We start from the raw sequence: 6,000 nt of genomic DNA on the forward strand, positions 1-6,000 counted from the left end.
TGATAAGATTTTCTTTTTTGCTCCTTTAAGGCAAGGGGTTGTGAATACCATGAATTCTGAAAACCAGTCTCATCTCAGGCTAGTAGGGGTATTGGGTTGACTAGGTCAACTGGGCTCAACTCAACTCAGCTGGGCTGAGCAGGTCTGGGGCCCGATTCTCCTAAGTTAATAATGTCAAAATCGAATAGAAATCTAAGGGATTGTTCACACCAAACGTATTGTCCGCCGCTTACTGTGAGTATACTCACTGTCTGCCCCAGTGTGAACGTCGACTCAATCTGCAGTAAGCGTACTCACCAAACCGACAGTAAGCTATAGCGTACGATGCGCTACATGTGTGAACAAAAGAATAGGCTCGTGTAGGTTCACACTAGATGCGTACGCTGAGCGGCTGACTATTCTACACATAAAAGAGCTCAGTATTTGAACCCCCCAATCTTCATACATAACAGATGCTATGTCTTCCCAAGCGCATCTTCGTAAGTTTCTATCACTAGATTCTTCTGAATTCGCATTCCAAATACATTCTCTAGAATGTACTTCTGCAATAAACTTTTCGGTGTCGAACATCGCGAGGTGTCACGTGTCACGTCTGTCCTCATTGAAGTTTGTTTCTCGAGCGGCGGAGCGGCGCTATTCGGCAACTGCGTCCGCGTAGCCAATCCGCGTCCGCCGTGCATAGTCGCGTAGTAAAATAATCGGCCACTGAGAGTCAGCGACAACAGACGACGTAATAGCGTATAGTCGGTTCGGTGTGAACGACAATTTCAATATATATGGAAAGGCAATAAACTGCGTAACGCGCGCTCACAGTCAGCGGCCGACAATACGTTTGGTCTGAACGATGCCTAATCGCAATATGATGATGATGATGACAATAGCAGTTTTAACCATATCGGGCATTCTGCTATTAATAAAAGACCAATCGTATTCGATTGACATTTGATTGGTGTGCGATTGGTCTGCTATTTTGGTAATTTTGGTCTATACGGTAGTTTGCTGTCCAATCATTTTGCAATCGTAAATCATTTGCAGACAAAATGATTTATTATTGAATGGCAGAAAAGGATAAAAACGTTTATTTCAAAGAAAAAATAGCGGAATGCCACATACGCTTGAATCGTAATCGAGTCGGAATCGGATCTCAGTCGAATCGAGTCGAACGTGAATCGTATGTCACTTAAGTAAATTAGGAATTAGGAGAATCGCACCCCTGATCTAAATGCCGACGCTCAATGCAAAACACTCGTACATAGCTGGATCCGGTTAGATTGGCAGCCGGCCCCAACATAGTAAGAAAAAAGCTGAGAGATAATGATCAATAGATCAAAAGCTTGGTGTGTGGTTCCAAGCACAAGAATCGCCATGAAGCTCCATGAATTTTATAGATATATGAATTGCTATGGACAAAAGGCCTTTGGCGAATTCTATTTGATTTCTTCGGCTGAATATAAAAAAAACAAATAGCCTAAATAAATTTTACCCCCGTCTTTTATCTAATTATACGTTTTATTATCTTTCAAAACCTAACTTCCCTTCCTATTGCATTTCGGTTGCACAATTTCGACTCGCACTTGACCGGTATTTATTTATAGCGCTTAGTCTTCATGAATGAACTAACTTGATAACTTCATAATTAAAGGAACTACATCATTATTATCTTACGTAGTAAATCTTACGTATGAACATGTTCAATTAAAATCAATTAGCGAAAAGTTTACAGTATTTCATCATTTCCGATCAAGATTCTTTGATACGAAAGATGCTTGATGTTATCTATAAAATATTGCAAAATTATTCGTATACATTACTGCGTATAAGTAATATCTTTGAAATCTATATTTTTAACCGGAACCAGAGTTATAAGAGCTTACAAAGTACTTATATGCATAAAAACTATTACTGATAGTGCCTTTAAATTCTTAATTTACATATTAAGTAGGTAGTTACTAGGCGATGATAAAACTACTGAAATATTCCTTGACATAAGTAATAGTCATCATGACGAATGATCAGACTGAAAGTCTGCCAGTGTAATCTTAGTTGCCTAATAGATTAAGTTATGGAAAACAAAGGTTTTTCTTTGTTTATTTTTAAGCAGGAACTCCTTATTAATTAAGATCTTAAAGGAAAATAATGTGGAAGTGTTCTTGGAAAATGTAGAGGCAATTTACTGTATGGCCACGGCACATTTAGATTAAAATCTAATCAAACATCTGCTTTAAGATAAGTATTCCCAAAGTATACTTTAATAATCAAATGACGGAAACGTGCTAAATGCAATTTTTATCGTATCCTCTATCCGGTTTTCAAGGGTAAAATGTATATGTATTTTTAATTACATTTTCCATGAAAGTAAAGTTACTAGTACAATACAAGCGATATTTCAAAGGTTCACTCGCTATTTGATCATTCACATAGATAAAAAGATTATGCTGTTGATCTCTCTTTGGATCTATGAACCGAGGTTAATCTGCTACAAAGCTGTAAAACTTCAATGAACTCAAATAAGTATACAGAAGAAAAAAACCTCTTCTATTAACGCCCAGAGAAAGTTCTTTTAAAGTTCTATAAAGTTCTTTAGGTTTCAGAGTGAGCCTATGAAGAAATAATTAAGTCAAACAATATTTGTAACTAATTAGTTATATGTATAATACACTTGACATTGGCGTATCATATCGGTTAGTCTGTCCATTAGAATTCGTTTTACATACACGCGCTGAAATACCCACCTAATCGTTCATAGACAGCGGCAAAACATAAAGATCAAACAATTTCAAGCACTGATTGAATCAGTCATAGATTAATATTTAATAGAAAATCTAAGATAATACTTTATCTTTTTGATAATTTTGACAAAATTATTATTCATCGAAGCAAGAATGATTTAATATGTTTTATCGTCCGTCGATTTTGCTAGCGGATCTAGGAACTACGATTGTCTGATTGGCGAACTGTACACAATATTATTTTTTCTTTTCATACGATATCAAGACATCTAAGTAGGCCTAATACTAAGATTTTCTTACATGGGTACCATCCAACAAATTCTATGGGTTGTTTCTATGAACAACCATGGGAAAATCCTTACCTCGTAAATCGTTATTTTTTTTGTTTAACGCTATATGTCCGCCTATAACATTAGCTACGGAAGGTGACGCCATGAGATATATTGACCCTAATGAAAACAGTACATAGTTTATTTTAATTTTATCGCCGTAGATTGATCTAGCATAAGTTCTTGTAAATATGGTTTTAACATTCCAGGGCTTTCCACAAATGTCATCAGCTGATTCATATATAAACATACATAGTAGCCTCAACCCTGAACATTCCTTATCGCACTGCATATCATTGATCTAACTAATGATAAAGAGATTGCATCGGCGATTGTTATCATTTTTCGGAAAGCTTAATATTGAGAAATTATGAAAACATTACATTTCGTAGTCCTTGACTTTCCCTGTCCTTGTGACGCGGATATTTGCATAGAAAATAAATAAAATACGTCACAATTAAATTGCATCATATTTATTCGAATCTAACTGGGCTGGCAAAGTCCATCTGGGCAGCGATCGGAAGCTAGGTAACATCTTCATGTCCTCAATACCGATACCCAATACCGCAGTGTCTAAAAATGAAGACATGAGTTGATGACATACGGCACACAGACGCGGTCCGTAACAATGAGCTTCATGAAGATGTTCAAAGTCATTCAGAGAGCAATTAATAGGGCTCTGCTAGGAGTTTAATAAGAAGAAAAAAAGTCACCGACATAGCCTTTAATTGCAACGCAACGAGATGTGAACGAGAACGAAAAGTGGCGGATTTCGGGGAAGGCCCTTGTCCAGCAGTGGACGTCCTTTGGTTAAAACGACGAAGATGACATTTAAACCCTTTATTTTACAATTTAAACTTTTAATTTTCTTTCATTAGTAGTTAGTTGTTGAGGGACAAATCTTGATAGCTTTATTTAAACCTCTTCATCTGGAATGCATCCACATAATTCAGTTTAGATGCACAATATAGGAATCACCTCAAATTTCAACCCGAAGAGTATTCTTACGTGGGAACTCCTCAATGATTAGGAGCATGAATACGAAATAACATAGTTATTCCGTTCAGTAAATTATATAGGTTCAGTAAATAATAATACACCCACCGGGACTGCCTTGCAGACGAAGGAAGGATCGGGTGGCCTGGAAAACGATGGTTGGTAGTCGCCATATTCATGTCCCTCAGTCATGAGGATAGGACCAAGAAGAAGAAGAATATGGAGTAGAGAACGTTAAAATGCTCTTAGAAAAGCGTATTTTAAATGATTATTTTAAATATAACTTAAAGCTGCAATATGTCAATGTCAAACACGACCTTGGCTCGTTGCACTTGTTCGCTGATTAAGAATGAGGTGATAACCATCAGTTACAAGTAATTCTAACTAATCGTCAGGTATCAGGCTTTTGATGATACCCGAATATGCGTAGGTAGCATTTATTTTGTTGACAAAAGTCATAAATTTTTATTGAACTCTGTACTGGGACGTCCCCTGCAATTTCCACTCTCATCGAAAGCATACTTATAGTATACTTATGCCCGTTTTCACCAACGAATACCTAAATTTAGGGAGCATTTACGGAACACTTATACTTCGGCCGTTCAGAGAATGCGTTCCTGACACCTATCAGTTAGTCACGACTAGTGATGGGCACAACATAACACTGAGTTCGTTACCGTTCCTTCAAAATGAACCGCCGCATTATTTTAAGATTATTTTCGTTTTAAATTGGCGGAATCATTTGTTTTATATTTTAGTTATTTAAGTGGAAACCAAAAAAAGGTAATATTCATATAATAAAATTGTTTTATTTATTCTTTGTTACAAGTACATTGAATTGAATGTGCGAACAGAATATTAATCAGACTCCGATTTGCTTGAGGAGGTGGTGTCTTCATCATCATCTTCGCCTACATGTATAATTATATTATTATCAATAACAGAATCAATCCTGATATCTCGGTCTAACAAAAGCCGGGTAATCAAATAAAAACAGATCGAAAACACTTGAAAAACGTGGTCTATGCGCACGAAACGACAACGGACGACTGTTTTAGCGTCACAAAATGGCGGCCCATAACGCCATTTGGGGTTACCATTTTTAATCTAAGTATAAAAATGCGGTTTGGTCATAGTTTTATTTTTATATTTCATAAACGTTATAATTAAGTCTTATAGTCCATTATTTTCCAATTCTTAAAAAGAAAATCAAAACGTATTATTTTATATTATAACTGTATAAGAACAGATTACGATACTTGCCTGTTATTTTTAGCACAGCACTACAAAATATAAACCGCTGACATAACCTTGTAATAGCGCAGTATAGATTTAGAAAAATATTGTTTACCAAGTTATTTGACACTCAGTTTGGCACAAAATTATAACATTCATTGATTATTGATATAATAATGTTGTTTTAATGCTCCTCAATTGTTAAAACGGTAAACAACCAGCAAAAATATTTTTATCGTAACTGCAACGCCATTGCAAAGTTACGTCGTCAGTTCAATCGCGACGTGTCAGGAACGCATTCTCTGAATGGCCGAACTAATAAGAATTTCATTTTCACCAAAGCCTAGGTGTCAAATTATAACCTTAAAATTTGACTTCAACTTGGGGGCCCGATTGATGCCTGCTTAAACAACCCCTATCATTATCATTACAGAATACAAACATATTTTGAACCGTTTCTGGCGATGGATAGTGAAATGTACCTTTATATGTTATGTAACACCAAAAATACCATGTTTAAAAAGCAAAAAAATACAAAAAAAAAAATGAAACGTAAACTTTTAGAAAGTTTAGAAGCTGTGGAGGTTGTGGATATGTAAAATAATAATCATTAGAAGACCACGTACCTATCTTACGTGAAAGAGCAGATGACTGAGAAATAAGTACGATGATCATGACTTTTTTATAAGACTATATAGCCGTTTTCCCGC

Source organism: Helicoverpa zea, chromosome 15 (genome assembly GCF_022581195.2).
Source record: "Helicoverpa zea isolate HzStark_Cry1AcR chromosome 15, ilHelZeax1.1, whole genome shotgun sequence".
NCBI classification, from domain to species: domain Eukaryota; kingdom Metazoa; phylum Arthropoda; class Insecta; order Lepidoptera; family Noctuidae; genus Helicoverpa; species Helicoverpa zea.